Source organism: Syngnathoides biaculeatus, chromosome 11 (genome assembly GCF_019802595.1).
Source record: "Syngnathoides biaculeatus isolate LvHL_M chromosome 11, ASM1980259v1, whole genome shotgun sequence".
NCBI lineage: Eukaryota > Metazoa > Chordata > Actinopteri > Syngnathiformes > Syngnathidae > Syngnathoides > Syngnathoides biaculeatus.
In genome coordinates this window covers 3,739,911-3,755,400 of record NC_084650.1, presented here as the reverse complement: position 1 = coordinate 3,755,400, position 15,490 = coordinate 3,739,911, and the positions used below count along the sequence as shown (strand labels likewise).

The window sequence follows — 15,490 nt, the reverse complement described above, 5'->3', positions numbered from 1 at the left end:
GGTATTGAACCCCCCACTTTCTACGATGAGATGATAACAGTCGGCGTACAGTGTACACCGGGCCTCCGTCGACCATGGGGTGTGGGGGGGGGGGACTAATGGTGAAGGACAAGTTGGACAAAGCCTGCTTACATGAAACGTGGGGTGGACCTTCATCGATCTGGGGAGTTTCAACAAAACAGTGACAGACTTAATGATTTTATTGATAGGAAATGGACCCACGAACCTGGGAACCAGCTTGCGTGACTCCGTTGGCAGTGGAAGATCCTTTGTGGACAACCACACGCGTTGTCCCACCTTGAACCCCTTTGCCCTTCTTCCCTTGAGATCCGCCGGGGCTTGTAGGAGCTACCCATGCGTATTAGTGTCTTTCGGGCTATTTCCCAGGTCCGCTTGCAGCGTCTCACTACTGCCAATGCGGATGAGACCGCGGAGTCGGTGGCCACCGATGGAAACAGAGAGGGAGGGTAACCGTGAACTATGTGGAATGGAGCCATACCTGTGGAGGTGGAAGGCAGGGAGTTGTGGGCATACTCCACTCATCCGAGGTGCTGGCTCCACGTGCTGGGATCGTGTGATGCCAGACAGCGTAGACCGGTCTCCAGATCCTAGTTTATTCTCTCTGTCTGGCCGTTGGACTCCGGGTGATGGCCTGAGGTAAGGCTTACTTTTGCCCTGATAGGGTGCAGAATTCCTTCCAGAATTGCGATATAAATTGCAGTCCTTTGTCCGATACTGTGTCCACTGGCAGGCCGTGGTAGCGAACGATCTTGTCCAGTAGTAGCTGGGCCGTCTGCTTGGCGGACGGGATCTTCGGCGCTGGCACAAAGTGGACCATTTTAGAAAAGCGGTCAATGTGTACTGAAAGTACCACAGTGTTTCCTTGGGAGCAGGGTAGAATCTTGACGAAGTCCAGGGAGATGTGTGACCAGGGATGAGAGGGAATTGGTAATGGTCGTAACTCACCCATAGGTCGCAGGCGAGAGGTCTTATTGGCCATACAGATCGGACAGGCGTTGACGTACTCCCTTACGTCCTTCCCCAGGTTTGGCCATCAAAACCGTTGTTCCACGAATGAACGGGTCTTCGCCGTGCCCGGGTGGCAGACGGTCTTGTTAGTGTGAGCCCAATCAATGACGTCCCCTCGTAGCAAAGGAACAATGAACAGGCGACCGGGAGGGCATTCGGCTGGACCCGGAGAGTCGCTCAAGGCTTCCTTTACTCGTGTCTCAATCTCCCGAGTGAACCCGGACACGAAGCAGGCCTCTGGAAGAATCGGGACACTCACGGGCTCCGTTCGCTCCCCTTCATGGATTTGAGATAGTGCGTCTGGCTTTCCATTCTTTAAACCTGGACGGAAGGACAGAGTGAACCGAAATCGAGTGAAAAAGAGTGCCTGCCTTGGTGAGCATTCAGTCTCTTGGCGGTCCTCAAATACTCCAGGTTCTTGTGGTCCTTAAGAACCAGAAACAGAACGTGTGATCCCCCCAGCCAATGTCTCCATTCCTACAGCGCTGTCTTGAAAGCCAGTAGTTCGCGATCGCCCACATCGTAATTTCACTCAGCCGGAGTCGGTCTCTTAAACAGAAAGGCGCACAGGTGAATTCTTTCATCTTTAGCGCACCTCTGGGAGAGTACTACTCCCATTCTTGAGTCTGATGCGTCCATTTCTAGAGCTGTGGTAAAACTCGACTTGAGTTTATCGAAGGCCACGTGACAGGTCCCATCCCACTCGAATAAGTTGCGGCATGAAGTGAGGGCGTCCAGAGGGGCAGCAATGGAGCTGAAGTTCCGGATGAACTTGCAGTAAAAGTTGGCAAACCCGATGTACCTCTGCACCTCCCTACAATTGGTGGGAGTGGGCCATTGGAGAACCGCGTCGATCTTACTGGGATCCATTCGAATCTGTCCCTCGGGCAAGATGAAACCCAGGAATGAGATGGAAGATCGGTGGAACTCACACTTCTCCATCTTGACATATAGCTGATGTCGTAGCAAATGCTGTAGCACCTCCCTGACGTGTGCGATGTGGGATGATTAATCCTAGGAACGGCTCTCGATTCCTGCACGTCAACGGGCGCGATCTGTAAACTCCTCTCCTCTCGAGTCCCAAAACACATCTTGCTACATTCTTCGCCCCATGCCCTGATTTGACCGGTGGTCCAGTCAATGTGTGGGTAATGTTCTTTAAGCCACGGACTGCCCAAGATGACGTCGCTGCTCCGCGAGTTAAATATATGGAAACTTATTCTCTCGGTGTGAGCGTCCGGAAATGTCCTCCCAAGGGATTGCGTACGGTGAGTCACTTGGCAGAGGAATTTGCCAGTGGCCGCAAATGCGTTGTGGAACCGTTGTGTCTGAAAAATCGCAGCGCCCAAAGCCTCGACTACACATCGGTTAATCAGATTAGTGTCCGAGCCCGAGTCAATCAAAGCTGTGGAGGAATAAGTACGGCCCTCCGTGCTTAAGGTGACCCAAAGCAGCGCTTGACTCGATTCCGTCGCGGTGTATTTCACACTCACCGGAGTTGTGATCCTGAGAGCGGGGTGCTTTGCCTGACCAGACAGTGAGCTACTAAGTGGCCCACTAGAAGCATCGTCCTACATATACCAGGGTTAATTAATGCAGATGAGGCCCAGGTGTGCGCCTCCCAATCAGTGCAGGTGTGGACAGCCAGGCCTGGACCGGCAACCCCATGACAGCATGTGGCTGTGGCATGTGCTGACCACTGCACTAGAAACTGCTTCTGATTTTAAACTTTAAAATCTTGCAAATTGGTTTTAGTCAAGGTACAATGGTAGTTATGGCTATTTATCTATTTATTTGTGTGTTTGTTTGTTTGTTTTTGTCACGACCCATCGGAGGGAGGACCCAAATGCAGGACTCCGGAGACGCAGAGGCAGTTTTGGAAAAGTGTTTATTTGGTCCAAAGTCGGGGATCAGGCAGACAGTCAACTGCAGCAGCGGTAGTCAGGACGTTGGGCGTAGAGAGTAGGTCCGCGGACAGGCAGGGGTCGGTACACGGGAGATCGATCAGAGAAGGCAGGAGTATAAAAGACGTCAATCTTACGGGGTCGGTCGGAGGACAAGCGGAGGTCGGTACACCAGGGTTCACGATCAAGAATACGGGAGTGCAGGAAGGAGGCATGAGTTGGGACGATCTGGCGAAGACCAGTCGTCCCCTGGGTCCTATAAATACCGGGGTGAATCAGCGAGGATGAGGCACAGGTGTGTGCCTCCTAATCAGCGTCGGTGTGCTGGGACACGCCCAGCCAGGCCTGGACCAGCAGGACCATGACAGTTTTCATTCAATGTTAAACTTTTTGTGTATGAAACTGCAACAAATTGAATCTTTGAGTTTGGATGAAAAACCCAGATATTGAGTAAAACCAAACCGGGTTGCACATAAACTGATAATCAGGCCTAATTTGAATTTATTCCCACTCTTCCTGTCAATATTAGCTGAGGCCCGATTATTATTCCATCACTGAAAGATCATCCTGGTTGATTATTTTATGGACCAAAGTGTTAAAAATGATTTTAAGGTCGTGGTGTCCGCGGTCAAACCAAGCCGCAGAAACAGAAAAATAGCCAAGCAAGACACAAACTGGAGTTTGCATTGTTCTCAGACACAAATACAAGAAAAAAACTACTGTACTCAAATAAGCTAAAGGTTACCCCAGTTTCATCTGTTTCTTTTTCTTCTTCTACTACAGTGAAGAAAATAAGTATTTGAACATCCTGCTATTTTGCAAGTTCTCCCACTTGGAAATCATGGAGGGGTCTGAAATTGTCATCGTAGGTGCATGTCCACTGTGAGAGAGATAATCTAAAAAGAAAAATCCAGAAATCACAATGTATGATTTTTTTTAAAGATTTATTGATATGATACAGCTGCAAATAAGCATTTGAACACCTGAGAAAACAATTGTTAAGATTTGGTACAGTAGCCTTTGTTTGCAATGACAGAGGTCAAACGTTTCCGGTATTTGTTTACCAGGTTTGCACACACTGCAGGAGGGATTTCGGTCCACTCCTCCACGCAGATCTTCTCTAGATCAGACAGGTTTCTGGGCTGTCGCTGAGAAACATTGACTTTCAGCTCCTTCCAAAGATTTTCTATTGGGTTTAGGTCTGGAAACTGGCTAGGCCACGCCAGAATCTTGATTTGTTTCTTACGGAACCACTCCTTGGTTTGCCTGGCTCTGTGCTACGAGTCATTGTCATGTTGAAAGACCCAGCCACGACCCATCTTCAGTGCTCTGACTGAGGGAAAGAGGTTGTTCCCCAAAATCCTACAATACATGCCCTTCGGTCATCATTTCCCATGCAGTCGTCCTGTCCCATGTGCTAAAAAAACACCCACAAAGCATGATGCTACCACCCCCATGCTTCAAAGTAGGGTTCTTGGAATGGAACTCATCATTAGTCTTCCTCCAAACACTGTTAGCAGAATTATGACCAAAAAGTTCAATTTTGGTCTCAGCTGACCACAAAACTTTCTCCCATGACTCCTCTTTATCATACAAAAGGTCATTGGCAAATTTAAGACGGGCCTTGACGTGCTGGTTTAAGCAGGGGAACCTCCCATGCCATGCATGATTTCAAACCATGACGTCTTAGTGTATTACCAACATCTTCTCTGTTCTGTTGCATTATGGAAAGTATGGTGATACGGGAAACACTGTCACTCTGTTCACTGTGTGTGTCTATGGTATAAATAAATATATCCATATAAATAATGAAAGAGACAGTGTCAAGTATTTTCCCTCTAACTACAGAAGAACCTGAAGTACAATTGCAACACGGACTAACAGGTCTTTGAGGGTCAGAATTCTAGCTTATAGACAGGTGTTCAAATACTTATTTGCAGCTGTATCACACAGATAAATTATTTTTTAAAAAAAAGTCATACATTGTGACTTCTGGATTTTTTCTTTTTAGATTATCTCTCTCACAGTGGACATGCACCTACGATGACAATTTCAGACCCCTCCATGATTTCTAAGTGGGAGAACTTGTAATATAGCAGGGTGTTCAAATACTTCTTTCCTGTATGTCTTTTCCTTTTGCATTTTCCAGCAGTCTGGATGCCCTGTGGCACCGCACAGCCTCTCACAAGTCAGTCATGGAGCTATAAAAGATACAGGATCTGGTTTGGAGGAGGATGCTTGTGATTGTCGATGAACATATTGTTATGTGCGTGGTGTGCTGTGTTGCTCATTTTGAGTAAACCACACACCATGAGAGCAGTGAGTACAGAATTCCCACAATTTTCCTCAATTTGGTATGTGTTTACACAAATATCTGTAAATCCCATTTCACTAATAGTCAACAAAATTGTGCCTTCTCAGCATTCTCTCTCATCACAATGATGTTTTTTTTATGTGGACCATGGCATGTTCCATGCCTGAAGAGATTCAGCAAAAACTCTTGGGTTCAAAAAGCATGAGAAACATTTACTGAGCTGCAACTCTCTAAAACTACAACGCACCAGACAATATTAATACATTTCCTTCCTTCTGGGTTGCAATTGCCAGCTCGAGAAGCAGACGTTTTTTTTAAACTTCATGAAAGTGGCTTTCAACTTTGGTGGATTTGCCACTTTGGCCACTTTTTTGGAGCTCTGTTTTTAAACTACCCGAAATTATTCTACGTTTCCCAACCAGAAACCTGATATTATCCACCTGTCAGGGTCCTAAGAGTCCTTCATTTGGGTTCTACCCCGTGTTCCATGTTTGTGACTGAACCATTCTGAAAACAGTAGCTTTAAATGATCAGTTGTATTAACTATGTTAGATTTATTCGACTTGACCACAATGGAAAATGAAAGCCTCCAAGTGAATGAAAGAAAGCATTACCCTGAGCCTTTAATCACTTGTGAGTGATTGGGAGTCTTTTTTGCCAGGCTGAGGCCTAAAACCTGCTCAACGGGCAGGAGGCGGGGTACACGCTGAACTGGTTGCTAGCTATACGCAGGGCACATAGAGACAAACAGCCACACTCATAATCACACCTAAGGGCAATTTAGAGTGCCCAATTAACGTTGCGTTTTTTTAGAATGTGGGAGGAAACCGGAGTGCCCGGAGAAAACCCACGCAGGCACGGGGAGAACATGCAAACTCCATGCAGGCGGGTCCAGGTTTGAACCAGGGGACCTCAGAGCTGTGAGGCCAACGCTTTCCAGCTGACCCACCGTGCCGCCAAACTAAATATTCATTTTTTTTTAAAAGAATTACAGAGGTGGCTTGGTGGCATTGGCTTCACAGTTCTGAGGTCCAGGGTTCCTTCCCAGCCCTCCGTGTGGAGTTTGCATGTTCTCCCCGTGCCTGCGTTGGTTTTCTCCAGGCAATCCAGTTTCCTTCCACATTCCAAAAACATCCAACATTAATTTGACACTCTAAATTGCCCCGAGTGTGATAGCAATTGGCAACCAGTTCAGGGTGTACCCTGTCTCCTGCCCAAAGACAGCTGGGGCAGGCTCCAGCACTCCTCCAATCTTTGTAAGCTTAAGCAGTTAAGAAAATGGATGGATCGATTGAATTACACATGACCAAACCATGTGAGATTGTGTTACAAAAGTCTGCTAGTTTAATGCAAACAGAAAAATATGTACCACTTGAGACTGGCTAACAAAACTATTAAAAATGTCAATGTAGTTATAAACCTTTAAAAGTCCCATATTTAGGCTATTGTGAGCATTGAAGTCCCCCAGCAGAATAATGGAGTCCCCAGATGGAGCACTCCTAGCACTCCCTCTCAGGTCTCCAAAAAGAGTGCGTACTCAGAACGTTTTGGTGCATTGGCACAAACAATAGTTAGGACCAGTCTCCTCACCCGAAGGTGGAGCGAGGTTATCCTTTCATCAACGCATTTTTGTCCTGCAACCTTTTTGGATTGTCCACGTCTAACGACCTCAGCCTGGTATTAAACCTCCCTTGTAAACCATGGCCTTGCCTGGAGTCTTGCATTTTGGTTGTACCCCTTGTCTCTTGTGGATCTGGCTCAGAAGAGGGCATTATTCGACTGTCTGCCACTTCTTGCTCCTGTCTTGTCGACACTCTGCCCTTGGCGTCTACCACATGCTCCTCTTTCGTTGGTGCCTGGCCCACGGCATCCACCATGTGCTCCTGTTCCCGCAATGTCAGGTCTGCGGCATTCACCTCGTCCTCCCGTTTTGTCAGCGACCACCTTTTTTTCCTGTTTCGTCACTGCCCATCCACCTCTTGCTCTTGTTTCACCCGCGGCCCCGCCGCGGGTGACCACTCTTTGCTCGTGCTCTCCGGCAGTGGTGTTCAACCGGCATCTGCCTCCTGCGCTTGTTCAGGCAGCACCCGACCTGGGGCCACCATCAATTGCTCCGGCGACAATAATCAACCTACGGCTGACGTTTCTCGCTCCTGCTTCGGCGGCACACGACCAGCAACTGCTCCCTTGCTCTTGCTGTGGCACAAGTACATTGGCCATGGCTGCAGCCTCCCACACCTATTCTCATTCCTGCTTCTGATCTGGCGCAACTCAACCTCCGCCCACCTCCTGCTCTTGCTCCGGCAACAACTGACCTCCACCCGCCTCTCGCTCCAGCAGCGGTGCTCGACCACACCCGTCATCTAATCTTGTTCCTTAGATCCTGCTTTGCCATTGGGATTATCTTCACGGACGTCAGCCCAAGTGGTCCTGGTGCTTGGCGCCCTGGCCCACCTCCTGAACTGCTCAGCCAAACACCTCACTTTGAGTGGCCGATGGCCTCTGAACTAACCTGAGTGGGGATTTCCTAGTATCTGTCTGTTTGATCTTATACTGCCGCCTGGTAGCTGAGGCACACACACTCCACAAGGAATAGCACAATGTCAATTGAATTAAACCAAAAACACGTTTGAGTCTTTACAATTCAATGTAGTCATGTTATTACTTATTATTATGGTGTTGTACATTGCAATACTATTAAGATATCCTATTTTTCCTAATTAAGAAAAAAAATAATAACAACAAGATAATAATAATAACGAGACAAATTCATATTACAGTATTTTCATTTATTATAATGGGGTATACTTATACTTACTTATTGTCATGAGCGGGACTGGAGCACTGCCAGGAGGGCACTTCTGGCACTTGTCACAGCTATTGCGCATTCAGCACGTCAATTGACCATGTATTTATGTTGGAGTTTTTGTCACGGGCATTTGCCAGTTCATTGAGTTTGCACCGGGTCACCGGATGTGGTCACTGCTTCTGAAATAAAATCCACTGGACATTTTGCCTTTGCCTCAGAGTCCTGCACTGCATTTCAGTCCTCCCCCGCATCGATGTCTCGTGACACTTATAGATATTAAGTGCTGTGTTTGCAATGTCCAGAGTTCCAAAAATGTGCATATAGTTTAATTAAACCTCAACAATCCTCTGTTTGCTGTGGTTGACAAACAACCCTCCTGAATCCAGATTTCGTAACATCTGCGAAATGCAATGAGTTTGCCCATTATTTTAGTGGAAAAAGAACAATCCATCAGGACAAATGTCAGCACATATCAACAAAAAGATAAAATGATTTTACATCTGAAGCCACCCAGGGAAAACTATTAACTTATCAGCCGACTCAGAAGCCATCCGCCGCTCCTTGCAGATCCAAGGCAGACGCCTGGCCGAGCAGGAGACTGCTCTTCAGGTGACTAACCAGAGATTTCACCAGATCTGTGCCCGATTAGAGCCATGGCTAGCTTCCTAGGCTAGCGCCGCTAACGCCACGCCAATGGCGGCCGCCACGGTTCCTACCTCAGTCCAGGTCGCTCCGACTACCCCGCCAGTCGCAGGGTGTCAACGGTTCGGGGCCACACGTCTCTCCCGGCCCGAAAGCTTTTCCGGCGACTCGGGAAACGTCAAATCCTTTCTCGCCCAGTGCAATCTTCACTTCGAGGTACAGGCCTCTGCCTTCCCGACAGGACCACGCACAAATTGCCTTCGCAATATCCCACACGACGGGAAGAGCAGAGGCGTGAACCACAGCAGAGTGGAGTCGCAACTCCGGAACATGCCACTCCTGGACGTATTCCAGTATGCTTCACCGGAACGCAAAGCAGCAGCAACATTGACCACATTACAACAGGGACAGCGTTGCATGGCCGATTACGCTATCGAGTTTTGCATCAGAGCAGCCGAAAGTCAATGAGGATGCGCTTCTTGATGCCTTTTTCCAAGGGCTCTCACCGCAAATCCGCAGCCACCTCATTGCCGTGGACCTGCCTATCTCCCTGGATTCATTCATCTCCCTAGCTCTCAAGATTGACCAGAGGTTAGCGATCCATGGACAAGCGGAGGCGCTATTTGAAGGAGAGCAGGGTGCGTCCGCCCCACCGGTTTCCCTGCTGCAACAGAGCCGGTGCAGGTTGAGGGACTGATGGTCCGGCAGAGGAATGACTGCGACGTCAGCGAGAGGCCCGATGCTTCTACTGTGAACGCCTGGGTCACTTAGTAGCCCACTGTCCGATCAGCCCCAAGCGCTCCGCCCTCAAGATCACGACTTCGGTGAATGTGATTTTCATCGGAGCAGTATCGAGCCGAGCACTGCTTCGAGTCACCTTGAGCATGGGGGGCCATACTTATTCCGCCACAGCCTTCATTGACTCGGGATCGGACGCGACCCTGATTAATCCACGGGCAGTCAAGGCCTTGCGCGCTGCGCCAATGCGGTCATTTGCGGCCCTTAACACATCGAGCACATCAGGGAGGTGCTGCACCAATTGCTACGACATAATCTGTATGTCAAGATGGAAAAGTGCGAGTTCCACCGACCTTCCGTCACATTCCTGGGATTCATCTTGGCCGAGGGACAGATTCGCATGGATATGACTCGGGTCTCCAATGGCCCACTCCCACCAATCGCAGGGAGGTGCAGAGTTTCATCGGATTCGCCATCTTCTACCGCAAATTCGTCAGGAACTTCAGTTCCATTGCTGCCCCCTTGCACTTCACCCCGCAACTCATTCCAGTGGGATGTGACCTCCCAGGAAGCCTTCGATAGACTTGGGTCGAGTTTCACCACAGCTCCTGTCCTCATCATGCCAGATCCAGAGAGGCAGTTTGTGGTGGAGGTGGATGCATTGGACTCTGGAATGGGAGCAGTACTCTCCCAGAGGTGTGCACGGGATGGAAGAGTTCACCCATGTGCCTTCCTGTCTAAGAGAGTGACTTTGGCAGAGCGGAATTATGATGTGGACGATCACGAATTACTGGTGGTCAAAACGGCGCTGAAGGAATGGAGACACTGGCTGGAGGGATCACAAGTGCGATTTCTGGTTCTTACGGACTATAAGAACCTGGAGTACCTGAGGACCGCCATGAGATTGAATGCTCGCCAGGCCAGGTGGGCACTCTTTTTCACGCTTTCGGTTCACTCTCTTTTCGTCCAGGCTCAAAGAATGGCAAACCAGACGCACTATCTTGGATCCATGAAGGGGAGCGAACAGACCCCGTGAGTGTTCCGATACTTCCGGAGGCCTGCTTCGTGTCCGGGTTCACCTGGGAGATTGAGACACGGGTGTCACGTCCCATCGGAACGGGAGTAGGACCCAAATGCAGGACTCGGACGATGCAAGGTAGTTCGGGGAGAAAAGTTTATTATTTCGTGGTCGGGGATCGGGCAGGCAGTCAGGTGCAGCAGCGGTAGTTGGAACGTTGGGCGAAGAGAGCAGGTGAGCGGGCGGGCAGGAGTCGGTACACGGGAGAACAATCAAAGCAGGCAGAAGTGTCAAAGGAGTCAGGCTTATGGGGTTGGTCGGAGAACAGGCGAAGGTTGGTACACACGGGTTGTCGATCAAGGATACGGGAGTACTCGAACGGGACATGAAGCTCAATGAACTGGCGCGGACCAGTCGTCATCGGGGTCATATAAATACACCGGAAAATCAGCCCGCATGAGGCGCAGGTGTGCGCCTCCCAATCTGCGCAACCGCGCTGGCACCCGCACAGCCCGGGCTGGAGCGGCAGGATCATGACAACGGGTAAAGGAGGTTTTAAGGAACTCTCCAGGCCCAGCCGAATGTCCCCCCAGCCGTCTGTTCATGGTTCCTTCACTACAAGACGTCATTGATTGGGCCCACACAAACGAGACCGTCTGTCACCCTGGCATGGTGAAGACCCACTCAGTAGTGGAACAACGGTTTTGGTGGCCAAACCTGGGAAAGGACGTGAAGGAGAATGTCAACGCGTGCCCGATCTGTATGGCCAATATGACCTCTCGCCTGTGACCTATGGGTGAGCTACCGCCACTACCAATTCCCTCTCGTCCCTGGTCACACATTTCCATAGACTTCGTTACAGGTCTACCCTGCTCCCAGGGGAACACAGTGGTACTCTCAGTCATCGATCGGTTTTCCAAGATGGTCCATTTTGTGTCAGCTCCTAAGATTCCGTCCATCCAAGCAGACGGTGCAGCTACTACTAGACAAAGTCGTCAGCTATCATGGCCTGCCAGTGGATGCAGTATCGGACAGAGGACCGCAATTCGTATCTCGGTTCTGGAAGGAGTTCTGCACCCTCATCGGGGCAAAAATAAACCTCACTTCAGGTCACCACCCGGAGTCCAATGGCCAAACAGAAAGAATAAATCAGGACGTGGAGACCGGTCTACCCTGTCTGGCATTGCATGATCACAGCACTTGGAGCCAGCACCTCGGTTGGGTGGAGTATGCCCACAACTTTCTGCCTTCCACCTCCACAGGTATGGCTCCATTCCACATCGTTCATGGTTACCCTCCCTCTCTGTTTTCATCTGTGGCCACCGACTCCGCGGTGCCATCCGCATTGGCAGTGGTGAGACGCTCCAAGCGGATCTGGGAAATAGCCCGAAAGATACTAATACGCATGGGCAGCTCCTACAAGTCCGCGGCGGACATCAAGAAAAAGAAGGGTACCGGCGTTCAAGGTGGGACAACGCGAATGGTTGTCCACAAAGTATCTTCCGCTGCGGACGGAGTCACACAAGCTAGCTCCCAGGTTTGTGGGTCCCTTTCCTATCACTAAGATCATTAACCCTGTCACTGTTTCTTTGAAACTTCCCAGATCAATGAGGGTTCATCCCACGTTCCATGTAAGCCGGCTTCGACCAACTCGTCCATCACCATTAGTCTCTCCAGTCAAGCCTCCCCCCTCGGTACGCCAACTTTTATCATCCCATCATAGAAGCAGGGGGTTCAATATTTGGTGGATTGGGAGGGGTATGGCCCAGAGGAACGTTGATGGATTTTGTCCGGTTTTATCGTTGACCCTAGCTTCATCAGGGACTTCCATGCATCTCATCCTGAGCCTCCTGGGCCATCTAGAGTCGACCGTTAAGTGTGTGTGTGGGGGGGGGGGGTAACTGTCATGGTCCAGCCCTGGCTGTGCAGGTCCCCTGCACACCTGCTTTGATTAGGAGGCGCACACCTGCACCTTATCAGATATAATGAACCCTAGTATATATCGGACCCAGCGGACAGTCGAGCCAGATCGTTGCCATCCATGCCTCGTTCCTGCACTTACGAAATACAAACCCAGTAGAGCTCTAAGATCGACTGACTCAGGTCAAATTGTGGAGCACAGAGTCCAAAGCAAACTTGGTGAAGCAGCATTTCGCTATTATGCTGCACACAAATAGAATAAGTTGCCAACAGAGGTGAGGTCAGCCCCAAGTGTGAGAATGTTTTTAAACCCAGGTTGAAAACTCTTCTTTTTTCTCATGCTTTTTAGAGTATATCCACTTTTTAATCATTTTACTTGCACTGTCCGCAGTCTTGTCTTTTTTTTAATATATTTTGTTGTAATTTTTATTGTTTTTATCCCATTTTAAATCTTTTATCTCTTTGTTTTCAAATGATTTTAATCATGTAAAGCAAATTGAGTTACCTCGTGTATGAAATGCGGTATAAAAATAAATTTGCTTTGCTTTTGTCATGCTCCAGCCCGAGCTGTGCGGGTGCCCGCGCAGTCGCGCTAATTGGGAGGCACACACCTGTGCCTCATGCGGGCTGATTGGCCCCGGTGTATGTAGGACCATGGGGACGACTGGTCCGGCGCCAGATCGTTGGATCGATCGCTGCTGTACCTGACTGCCTGCCCGATCCCCGACCTTGGATTAATAAACGTTTTTCCCAAATTACCTCTGCGTCTCCCGTGTCCTCCTGCATTTGGGTCCTACCTCTGTTCCGATGGGTCGTGACAGCTTTGCTTTGCTAAAGATTCTAATTTGTCATCAGGTGTAAATGTGAGTGCCAGTGGTTATATATTTTTGTAAAATACACTCATCTTAAAACAATATAAATATAATGACACTGTTCTGTATTAATTTACTTCTTTATTTGTTTATTTTTTGATGACAGTCTAACTTAATCAGTGGTGTTGGTAAAGACTATGACTGATGGTGTGAATATATACTTTACTATGTTTATAAAAATCCCTATACTGTACAGTACAGTTATTAAGGAGAATGGAATGAGCGAATAATTTCAAACACACCCATTGTAAGAATGAGTTGAAGCAGATGCTTTATTGCCTTGTTAAAACTTACTATTATGTCTCATTAGATTGTATTTAATACTGTGGCCTCTGAGTGTTTGTCTAAGATATGAGTGAAGCCCTACGGTAATTTCCAACAAAATCAAGCCGCTGTCACGCCAAAAGAAATGAAAAGAAACCAAATTATTATGGATGTGTCATTGAAATAGATACGGCTTCTGTCTTCTGCAGACAATAATAATGTGCCCTCTACATTGCCCTAAAGGCCAACAGCCCTGGATTTTTGCTGTCCCAACTTCCAAATTTAGAACTTGGCCTCATTAAAAGCGATAGTTTGGTTTGGGAAGCAGTTTTCCACCTGACTGGACTGAGTGAAACATGTGGAAGGTGAAAACCAAGGTTAAGGGACTGTCTCTGCATTGGTTAACAAATGTATGAAACCTCCATCCAAAGAAAGGTTTATGCCACAGCTGCTCAAAAGGAACAGCATGGTCCATTATCAAAAATATTTCTCATGTTTCTGTAATGAGTCTATGATTGTAATGGTTCACTTTTTAACTTCCATGCAGGCAGTGTGAGTTCAGTCCACACTCAGTGACAGTGTGAATGTGACTGTGAATGGTTGGTTACCTGTCACGATGCGTATGCCCTATGACTGATTGCCGACCTATAAGGTATGGTCTTCTTTTCACCTGAAGTCAGCTGAGATTGATCTCCATGAACTTGAAGAGGATGATTTCTATAAAAATGGATGGATAAACTTTTAAAATGCTTAATACCAGGGATGTCGACAGGGATTGGGGGCCTGTGTAAAAATAACCACTTAGATGCTGGACATTGAAAAAAGGAGAAGTCTTGAGATACAGTATCTTGAGGTTCCCAACGGTGTGGTATTAGCTAGCTTGCGCAATAGCCCAAGAATCAGAATCAGCTTTATTGGCCAAGTGTAAAAACACACAAGAATACCTTTTGTCCTCACGCAGCACAAAAAGACAAGCCAGGTTACACATACAGTATGTTAGTATATATGTTCTATACTATTTTCTACAACTCATGTCAGTCACTATAACTATTACTGTCATCAGTGAATTGTGAAATAAAATTTAAAAATTTTCAAATACTTATTTTTAAATTAGTTTTGTGCTAGTGATCATTTGTTAATCTAAATCAAGTAGGAACCACAGAGTAATGATCATTTTGGTCTGCGTACGTATATGTGCCTTTTGCAGTTGGTGCGTCTTTATCCAATTAATGCAGACATTTAAGGCATTTGCAAATTTATGTTCTAATTCAAATGATGATTTGCAGTAGAAACCGTAAGGGACACGACCCGTCTTAAGGATAACAATGGTTTCCTCGACAACATAATTTTATTGGAATAAAAAACAAACACTCTTTTGAAAAATCATGATCATATTCGCACTTATGAGAAGGCAAATCTATGAAATGTAATGACATCACCTTTTATTCATGACTCCAAAAGCAGATAGACCAACTACTGGATAAGATTAACCTCTAACACAGAGAAGCTTTCACTCTCATGCATAAACTCTGTCACATACCCAAAAAACACTCACACACACTGTGTGTTTGTTTGGGTATGTGTGTGCGTGTGTGTGTCTACAAGGTAAATGTGTTTTTCTTAAGACATTTTATTACACTGTGCTGAACCAAAAATAACAAAAATACTGTACTAAAGAGCCGCGACCATTGTGAGGGTAAGTGGCTAAGAAAATGGATGGATGTATTAAAGAGTGTCGCCAGTGAATATGACCTTATGATGGAAAGTGTTTCCTATTTTGTCCCTGCTTAGCTTCCTCACACTTCTCCACAGCAGGCCAGAGTAGACCCCCTCCAGCAGCAACAGATGCAGCCTCAAGTCTTCACCGATCTGTTTTGCTGAGCCATGACAGTTGTGACTGAAACACGATGATGAACACTCCCTTTTTAATGACATTTACACCTTAGCAGATGCTTGATTGGAACCAGAAAACAGGCAGAT

General features: G+C 47.6%; 1 protein-coding gene across 3 annotated transcripts in view; it reads right to left on the bottom strand.

Annotated features, from left to right (window-relative positions):
- gabra4 (gamma-aminobutyric acid type A receptor subunit alpha4) overlaps positions 1–2,565 on the bottom strand; it is a 36,896-nt gene extending 34,331 nt beyond the window's left edge. For all 3 annotated transcript variants that reach the window (XM_061834770.1, XM_061834773.1, XM_061834772.1), the window contains exon 1: positions 2,523–2,565. The gene's annotated coding sequence lies outside the window, so the exon portion shown is untranslated. The remainder of the gene's footprint in view (positions 1–2,522) is intronic.
- Between the last annotated feature and the right edge of the window lie 12,925 nt (positions 2,566–15,490).